This window comes from Bactrocera oleae, chromosome 3 (genome assembly GCF_042242935.1).
Source record: "Bactrocera oleae isolate idBacOlea1 chromosome 3, idBacOlea1, whole genome shotgun sequence".
NCBI lineage: Eukaryota > Metazoa > Arthropoda > Insecta > Diptera > Tephritidae > Bactrocera > Bactrocera oleae.
In genome coordinates this window covers 21712375-21722245 of record NC_091537.1, presented here as the reverse complement: position 1 = coordinate 21722245, position 9871 = coordinate 21712375, and the positions used below count along the sequence as shown (strand labels likewise).

At 34.3% G+C, this 9871-nt stretch overlaps 3 long non-coding RNA genes across 3 annotated transcripts; all 3 read left to right on the top strand.

The window, feature by feature from the left end:
* The first annotated feature begins 1985 nt into the window (after positions 1-1985).
* On the top strand, positions 1986-2784 carry LOC118681244 (uncharacterized). Its single transcript, XR_004976915.2, has 3 exons — positions 1986-2171; positions 2235-2509; positions 2579-2784. It is a non-coding gene; the product is annotated as an uncharacterized lncRNA (long non-coding RNA).
* A 4499-nt stretch (positions 2785-7283) lies between these two features.
* On the top strand, positions 7284-8016 carry LOC118681597 (uncharacterized). Its single transcript, XR_011395511.1, has 3 exons — positions 7284-7459; positions 7547-7702; positions 7786-8016. It is a non-coding gene; the product is annotated as an uncharacterized lncRNA (long non-coding RNA).
* A 786-nt stretch (positions 8017-8802) lies between these two features.
* On the top strand, positions 8803-9855 carry LOC138856369 (uncharacterized). Its single transcript, XR_011395595.1, has 3 exons — positions 8803-9191; positions 9252-9621; positions 9704-9855. It is a non-coding gene; the product is annotated as an uncharacterized lncRNA (long non-coding RNA).
* The last annotated feature ends 16 nt before the right edge of the window (positions 9856-9871 follow it).

Below are 9871 nucleotides of genomic sequence, written 5' to 3'. Positions count from 1 at the left end.
CATACTCCTACCTTTGCTAAATACTAACTACTACTCGGATCGGTAATAATAAAATTGAGTAAACTCCACACTAGTTTAGTGCAATTGTTTGCAACATGAAATTTGGTGTTGGAAAATCGGAACAAATTAACAAAAAAAAAAGCCGCTAAATGTCATATACTACTAATTAGTTTAATCGTAAAGGACTACAAATGAAATTACTTAAGTTTAGATTTACCTACCTAACCACAACATAGCAACAACTAAAAACCACATACCAGTATAACATATGGGTATACAGCAGCAGGCTAAGGACAGTGCCTGCAGCAAAATACCCAACCGACCAAACATATGCTGGATTGTTTAAATGATCTTGAAGTATTACAGCAATAAAACGTAAGATTTCATTAATCTTTTTGACTGAAAGAAATTATAATTAATAACGTTGTTTAGGGTATAAGCTTTTTAAATGCCGTCATATGGAAGAAATTTCGTTGAAGGTTCTTAAACAGGTACTACCAGTATGCTCAATAATATTGAATAGGTTATATGAGTTATTGTTAACCCAGTCTAAAAGTTATTATAATATTTTTAGTTTTACCCTAAGTAATTCTCGTATTTAATAGTGCTTTATACCTATATAAATTTGGCATATGAAATATAGCTGCTTTTAAGAGGTACGCTAAGGATTCCATTCTGAAAGCTTCGTGTATTTAAACCACATTGTTTTTATTTTTGACTCCGATTGGATAAGAAGAAAGAATTCGTATGTTCGTCGAACCATTTTTCCTTCTCCATAGCCTTACGGTTATAAAAAAAAATTGTGGAACTATAAAACACTACTCTGCCACCACTTTATCTCAATCCAATTAGTAAAACTCTCATGCTTTTTATACGTATACCTAACTCAATATTCTTTACTCCATGCTTGACTGTTCACTGGGTTATTATGTGAAAGTGTGATTTCGGCTACAAACGTTACATTTTGCAAAACTTTTTAAATTAAACAAGCTAACCAAACCACCTAAGTGAAAGCGTCTGTTACTACAAATTAATGTAGCGGTTTGAACCTTAAGGAGCAACACCACGGACACCTACGTACCAGCTGCAAAAGTAATAAAATTCCAGTTGCCTAAGTCTTGAATACACTTACGGTTATATATACATAAATGTACATACATATGTTTTATTTATGTATGGGTGACTAAAAATATGGTTGTGTGAAAGGAATGTAGCTTTAGGTGTAAGTTTATTCCATTTGGCTTGCAACACTGGCTTGCTGGTAGGCAAAATAAATACTTTCAAAAACCACATAGTACATATTTACGTAGACATATTTTGAGATTTCTATATGGTTATATGTATGTAATATTTACAAAGTTACAACATATCTGAAAAATACTTCGTTATTGTTTAAATTTGAAAATTTTCTGTGTTGTAAACACTGGACCGACCAGTATTAAAGCCACCACTCGTCCGCTGAACTTCGATATCTTTTGTTTTTACCGAGATGAGTAATTTCAGGAAGCTGAAGACTTTCGACCTAGTCATTTGCTCAAGTTCTCTTTATCTATCATTTGTCTTAATCTTAGCTATTTTTAAAACGCCGAAGTAGTAAGCAGAACACTACCTAAAAACTATGAGTTCGACTTTTGACAGTAGCTTTGTACGAACATTTACTACACAATAGTATATCTAGGTTTGGAAAGTGACCGTCGCACACGTCATTTTCTCCTCAAGAAGCTGCTTATTTGTCGGAACCGTCGATATGGGATCACTGTAGCATGCAACTGCCATACAAACTGAACAATCGAAATCAGGTTCTTGTAAGGAATGGTGTCCAAACGAAAAACTCCGAAAAAAAATATTGCCTCACTGAAAACCATACGTCTAGAAAAAACACTCTTTAAATCCCATAAATGGCAACTCTACATATGTATATGGCAACGATTTCATGAAAACAAATTCATACTTTGATTCATGATGCAATCATGCTTTTTAATTTGAATTTCATATAATGTCAGATAACATTTCTTTAGGGAAAAAAGTCATATTTGTTTTATTACAGAAACATATAACTTTTAGAACAGAAAAATATCTTACATAAATTCACTCACTAAAATCCAACCATGACTCTAGAGCAGAGTTCACCGGAAGTAAAGCAAAAAGAAGAATTAACGCTTCTGCAAAAGGTTTGTCAATTGCAACAAAAAGAAAGAGTTGTTGTAGTTATGTATATATTTTTAAAATTTCAGATTACATTCTTCTTCATTGGCATTTTGTCAGCTTTTACTATTTACGGTTTGATACGCTTCTCCAACGGTCTACTTTTTGAGTCAAAGACGCACGCCATACCACATGACTTCGGGCACTTAAACGAAGACTTGTTACGAATGTAAAATTTTTTTTCTAATTCCGGGTTTATTTTACACGCAAACTTTCCTTAGTAATGCTTGATTTAGAAAGAAACTCAGAACGCAGTAACAGGCGTGATGTAATCTTCCAATTTCTTGTTCGAGCTAATAATTGTGTGAGTCCATTCTAGCTAAGCAATTGAATCCGATAGTTAAAAATTTTAAATATATTCCTATTTTTACAGATTTTTGGATTCGCATTAACGGGCTTAATAGCAGTGAGCCTTATTATAATTGCCTTATGGCTAGTAAGATTTATGGATACTATGTTCGGTGTGAACAGAAGAAAGAAATATCCAGAAGCTTTTACTATGGACAATAATCAAATTGAAATCAAATAATTTTGCAAGAATTTAGTTCATTGAAAATATACATATCTAAATATGTATAATTAATTGGTACTTTCTTAAAATTTGGCATTAAAAATGCTTCGAAATAGTTACATACATACATATATAAAATATTCACAACGTTAATAAAAGAAAAACATTTATTGAAATAGGTATTAGAGGTTAAATGATTGACTGTTGGAAACGCCTTATTATTTATATGCAAGCATTTGATACAATATCTAAGCAACGGTTCGTACTCAAGTTCCAACTGAAGCTACGTGGGCGGTCCGATAGGTATTTATGTTACTACAATATATCAAAGAAAAATGAAAAATCATTCAATTCCAAATAGGAAAAATAGGAAATCTTACGGGGTCCAATCTGTAGAACACCGTAGATGGGGTAGAATTTTGTAGCTTAATTAATTAAGTCAATCTGAAGGTGTCGATGGCGAAAATGCGAAACCGATGAGTTGCATAGTGGAATGCTACGAAGTTTGTTACACTCAGAATGAAATGTCGGAGACCCTATAAAATATATACATAAATGATCTGCATGATGAGCCGAGTTGATTTAGAATGTCCGTCTGTCTGTCCCTCCGTCCGTCTGTCCGAAGTAGTCCCTTAGTTTTTAAGCTATCGATCTGAAATTTTTTAGCTGTCCTTTTCTTCCTAAGAAGCTGCTCATCAGTCGGAACGGCCGATATCGCACCACTATAGCATATAGCTGCCATACAAACTGAACAATCGGAATCAAGTACTTGTATGGAGAACTTTTTTATTTGACTTAATATCTTCACGAAATTTGACATGAGCGTTTTTCTAAGGCAACCATGCAAACTCCGAAAAAATTGTATAGATCGGATGACTATAGCATATAGCTGCCATATTAACTGAACGATCAGAGTAAAGTACTTGTATGAAAAACTTTTTTATTTGACGAGGTATTTTCACGAATATAGATCGGAATCAAGATATTGTAAGAAACCTTTGTATCTGTGAAGGATATTATAGCTTCGGTGCAACCGAAGTTAACGTTTTTTCTTGTTTTCTTAAGCAATGGCGTTTTTTTCTGAATTTGGAATCAAAACAGCTCAATTATTCGTTATAGTAGAATCCTATAACAGTTTTTTGCTTTTCCACGTAGTCGATGTAGATTGAGCCTTGTGGATGCAAACAAACGGTCGTCATCGTTTTTTCGGTATGCTGTCTTCGCCTTCTTCTGGGTAGGTTCGCCGGCGACGCTCACTGTTTCAACTATTTCTCGGTCTCTGTTTACCAGTGTTCCCTTGGTTTTCGATGGTCACGACAAAGAAACTTCATCACAATTTTCACGATTGCGATTGTTGTTTGGAGTGAGTTAACATGGCAACCATAGTGCTGATAAGTTTTTAGTGCCCAGTATTTTATGCACAATTTTTCACATGCGATCTATTGATAAGCTGCTTTGGGATAGCACCTATCTCCCGCACCATTGATCGGTAGTTTGCTAATACGAGATAGTAGATTTTGTCGCGGTATCCTCCGAGATAACTGTCTTCAAGGTTCCTGATTCATCGAAAACCAACATGAAATCCCGTTGAAAATTGTTAAATCAGCTTTCGTTGGTCAGCATCGAAAGAGAATAATCACCGTTTTCTTTTCAAAAACAAAAATCAAATCACCGATCGATCGCAATATTGCTCTTTGCCATTTTTTGCTAATCTTAGCAAAAGAAATAATGATATGCTGGTGTTAGATCGCCAAGGGTTACTTGTTTAAAACGAAAGCTAAGGGCCGACAATGCAGAAAGGAGTGTTTTGGGGATGTTGCTTTGTTGAATTTGGAATCGGGGGTTTTGAGTTTAGAGATTTTGAATTTAGGGGTTATGAAAACGTGAATTTAAAGCCTAGCCCTCAATAATTTACTAATTTTCCCAAGTTACAAAATCCCGCCAGACCGATTTATTTAATTTTATACTCTAGTACTTATACATATATCTAAAGTAAAAAAGGTAAAAAGGATGCCTTTGAATAATTCTTCTTCCTGCATCATTATAAATCATTTACGACAGACCAGTTGGAAACCAAAATAAAGGAGATTATTGGCGAGCTATTTTCAGCAATGTGATGTCATTGGAAGATTGGTCTTCAATTAAATTAAAATCACAGCAAAACGGTATCGAAGTTTGACAATAAGTCATCACCCACCTTTAACTTTGGAAATAAATTATTTAATTTCTTTTATTTTGACCAAAGAACACTATAAATTCAAAGTCAAACATTTTTTAAAAAATATTTATTAATAAAAAAACAATAGAATTTTTAAGAATACGAAAAACATTAAGAGGACGCAATGAAGACACTGTCACGAAATAAAGATATCGATATTGAAGAAAATGTCGCTGAGCCAATAGAAAACTTAAGACTCAAACTAATTTACAAAGTAAACCATAGGACTATTTATTATAACAGTAAAGAAGAATGTATTGCATTTTGTATCAATTTATTACAGATTGTGTTCTTCGCCTTTGGAATATTGGCCACGCTTACTATTTTAATTTTGATCCGGTTATCAGACAACTTGGTTCTGGAGAAGAAGAGACAAGCATTAAGACACTTCGAAGAGATTGCTAGCCACGTCATTGAGCACCAAAACCACTCTGTATGAAGAGACGTAATATATAGGTATATCCATGTCAGATAAATGCTGAGTTTAGTCCGTATATAAACATATAGAACGTTAAGGCTGCATTCAATTAAAACTTTTTATAATTACATATTTGATATTTCAAATTAAGATTTAATTATATTTATATGAAAGTTTTTGATATAAATGAGCTACCTGCCATTTGTAGAGAAAGAGAGAGCTGTGACAGCGGTTAGTAAGCGCAGTAACTAAATAAACGTTGTTGTCAATAGTATTGTTAATATTTTATAACCTTCACAAATAAAAAGGTTTCCATACAAGGGTTTTTTTGAACGTTCAGTGTGGACGACAGCTATATGCTCTAGTGATCTGATATTTATAGTTCCGCCAAAATAGCAGTTTCTTAGGGGAAAAAGAACGTATGCAAATTTGCAGATCGATATCTCAAAAACTAAGGAACTAGTTCCCATATATACGGACGGACAGGCAGACGGACATGACTAAATCGAGTCAGTTGGTCACGCTAATCATTTCTGTATATATTTTATAGGGTCTCCGATGTATCCTTCTGGGTGTAAAAAACTTCGTGGAAAACTTAATATACTCTGTTTTGGGTACAAAAATAAAATTATATTCTTATGACGCCCCGCTAGCATAGCTCCAAAATGACTATAGTTAGAAAGGGTTTACGAGTATATCGCCTTTCCGGATCCCCATAGCGTGTCTGGCTTTACAAACAGTATGTAGCTTACGCTTCGATAAGGGAATAGGTGAACAAATATAATATTATCTGATTTGGTAGCTACACAAGACGATGTCACCTCCGGTTGAACATATATAGGGTGATCCATTCCGAAGTTCCCTATTTTTTAAAGAAAAAAACACTGAAGAAGCTGAATCGACTCTACACGATCTTCGTGTACACTTTCAGCTACGGCTGCTATATTTTCTTCACTGCGTACTGAACGTGGTCTATTTAATCGAATATTATCCAATAATGATCGCTTGGTCTTAAGATGGGTGATGGTGTTGCGAATAGTACGCTAAGTAGGCCGATTATGTTGAGCATAAGTTGAGCGAAGCGCTCGAAACACATTCTGTACAGAAATTGAATAATTTTAATTTGCCAAAAAAAAAAGAAAAAAAATTCCTCTAACTGGATCACACGTTATAGTAGTCAATATTCAATATATCGCATTAGGTCTGAATAGTGAAGATATAATTAAAAATTTGTTTCGAATACAAGCGAATTCTAAATTTCGAAAGACTAATATTCAACACCAAATGTGGTGATCTCTGCTCTTATGGTAAGTAAATGAGGGTATTCATTCTGGTTAAAGCTGGTCAGTTGAATAAATAATTTTAGATAGTTAAGTCCCGTTTATTAACATTTTTTAGTTTTTGGTGGCAACAAACAATCCAAAAATTATTTTGAAGAATGCTGCCAGATTGGCGTTCCGGTTATGTAGACCCGACCTTAGTGGGAAGGTAATGTAAACGATATTTTAAGCGTTTTGATTCAAAATATCTAGTATTAGAGAGTGGAGAAATTAATTACTTATTGTTATATTTATTCTCAAATCGATAGTTTACTTTTTAGGGTTTATTCGGTCAAGATGTGAGGTATCTTAATGAAATTTGGAAATAGTACCAGGCTTAATATATCATATTTTGATATTAAAAATGAACAAAATCGGTAAATATGTACCCTTGCTAATATATTCAGAACTAGGTACCAATTTCATTCGCCAAGGTCACATAACTGTCTTGAATATTTGTGGTACAATCCATAAGGGAATTGTACAATCCTTAAGGGAATTGTTTTCTTTAAGACTTGACAACAAAAATAGGTGTACGTATGCATGTTACACAATTTATCAAGAAACATTCACAAACAGCTTAGTATACAATTATCCATTTCCATAAGTTGCTATCTCAGCTTGCCCTGAAAATACTGTAACTTTAAAAAATCATACGAAATTAAAGTCAAGAGAACTTGAATATTATTGTTATTGTGTATTTGTGGCATTTGGAAAATATGGATGTTGAGCAAAATTTGCTGGAAACACCCGTGACTGGAAAACAAAGGCTGAGTACTCTACAAAAGGTATTAGATCCTTCGCACAGACATACACACGTACATATGTTTATATGTATAAAATCTGTTAATAAATGCCTTCCTAATTTCTTTTAGTTCACCCTCTGTCTATTTTCCGCACTTTTGATCTTCACTGTTATCATTTTACTTGGCCAATCACATCAATTAGATATCGAAAGGAAGACCGTCTCGTTCAGATCTTAAATGTTGAAGCAATATAATTTAAGCGCTACAGTTTATTTATGTAAAGGAGTGAGTCCATAAAAAATACTACATAATATATATATATATATCATATATAGACTCGTGTTTTTGATTACTTTTTCCATTTCCAGCTGTTTGGTTTTATTTTGACCGGAGTTGGCGTATTCTTTTTGCTCACATTCAGTATTTCGACGGTTCTATCAATGGAATTCTTAATCGAATGCTTCGACATATTTTTCAGAAGTATTATCGAATTTTTCAATTTGGACGACCAATTGCTTAAAACAGTTATTCCACAAGAGAAGCATCACTATGTAAGAGATTTTGAATCCATTTAACCGAAATATAGTATAAAGATTTCTACCTATCCAATGTCCATGTTTAGATTTCAATGTTTATCTCTTTTGAATGCTTAAAGTTATAAGATGGTAACATTGGTAAAGGCTAACAGGTATCTTAGAATACCTCATAATGGGAAACATTCGGAAATAATTCTCGACAAGCAGAAGAAAGAATCATAACCGAAACTATACTATTTTATGGGAAGGGCGTTATACATAACAGAGGTCTTAGTTATCAGTGGTGGGGCTTAGAAAAAATGTCAATAACAAAGTTAGTGAATAAGTAGGAAATATTCTTAACAATGGCAGTATTTTTACCTCAGTCAGAAATCCAAAGTAAAAACAAATCTCCAAAATTAAAATACCCAAACTCAAAAGGAGTTCTAAGCTAAAGGACTGGTGATCCCCCGGTGTTGGATTAGTTGCATTAATTATAAAAAAAATAACCTACAGATGCACATTCCATGTATAGTAGAATAGCGTATGTTCAAGGATTCCATGAAGATGTTCGATCTTTTGAAAGTTTTACAAGAACAAGAGAATTCGCAAAAGAAATCTACCTGGCATTACTCAATAGACAGACATTGCTGAAGTCGGAAAAAACCATGCTCAACTCGTATATAACGTTATAGTTCAAAATCGTCAAAAATTAGTCCCTTATACAAGTATAGTTCATAGTTGTATATAATCATAGGAATTGAAAAAAAGAGATTATAACATAAGTATGGGCTACTATTTTCTCAGTGTAACTTCTTTAAAACTTTATTGAATTATTTTCAAATTTAAATATGTGATTTTGAGGAGCCAACTTCCATTAAACTAATTCAATCGCACACGAGTAATCGGCAGAAGAAAAACAACAATTGACGCAACGATAGGGACCGTTGGTGAAAATCTCATTTTATTTATAAATTACCAATATACTCAAGTCAACACCGGCTACGGCTGTTAGACGGGATGGCAGTGTGAAGTATGTGCCCGAGTATGCCACCTGCCCGGTGAGCGCTTGCGTGTGGGACTTGATTGGATTTAGTGACATGCGGCAGGGGAACGGTAACTGCTCGCAGTGATTGGGAACAAAATTGATGGCTCCCCACTGATAGGAAATCCGGAAGCCACACACAACGTTGATATTGTTGGATATACCTACAAATGTATATACTTAACCCACCGGTTATATATCAAGGTAGATGGATGTATGTGATTTCCTCATTCCAATACTTTTGTCGTATTAGTAACTTGATAGCTGTATCTAGCTCTTTTGCATATAGAATGACATGTACTAGTGGTATGGCAGAAGAGTGGCAGCCGCAAGTCCACAGCATCAACTTGAAGCCAATGAGGCACTGTCTCGCCGTATTTTTCAGTTTCGCTGCAATGACAAGCAAAACAACACAGAATAAACACATTTAAGTTGTAAATTGAATTTCGCAAAATCCGTACGAACCCGCAGAGTTCGACAGTAGCTGGCAACTTTTATTCATCCTTGGTCGGTTCAAGCTGCATAAAAAGGATCAACAGCTATGCCACTAACCGCACGAAAGAGAATATCTGATTAGTTGACTGGTTGACTAAGGTTGTTAAAATCTCCGATGGACGTTGACGCTTTTCTCTACTTAATTCAACGTAGTTATTCGCTTGTAGCAGCGGTTTCTTTTTTTCTGTTTCAGCAAAGTTTGTATCTCAGGTGACTTTATTTATGCTTTAGTATGTGTGGAGGAGTAAAGACATAAAACCAGCAGAGTACTAGTGTAAACAGACGATAATGTTAATGTGAGATGAAGAAGGTAGTGAGGCGTGTTTGTCGATCGAAAAATAGTTAAAACAAAGGCCCTAAAGTTTTTAAAGATTGAATATGCGAAAGTCGCTGAATATT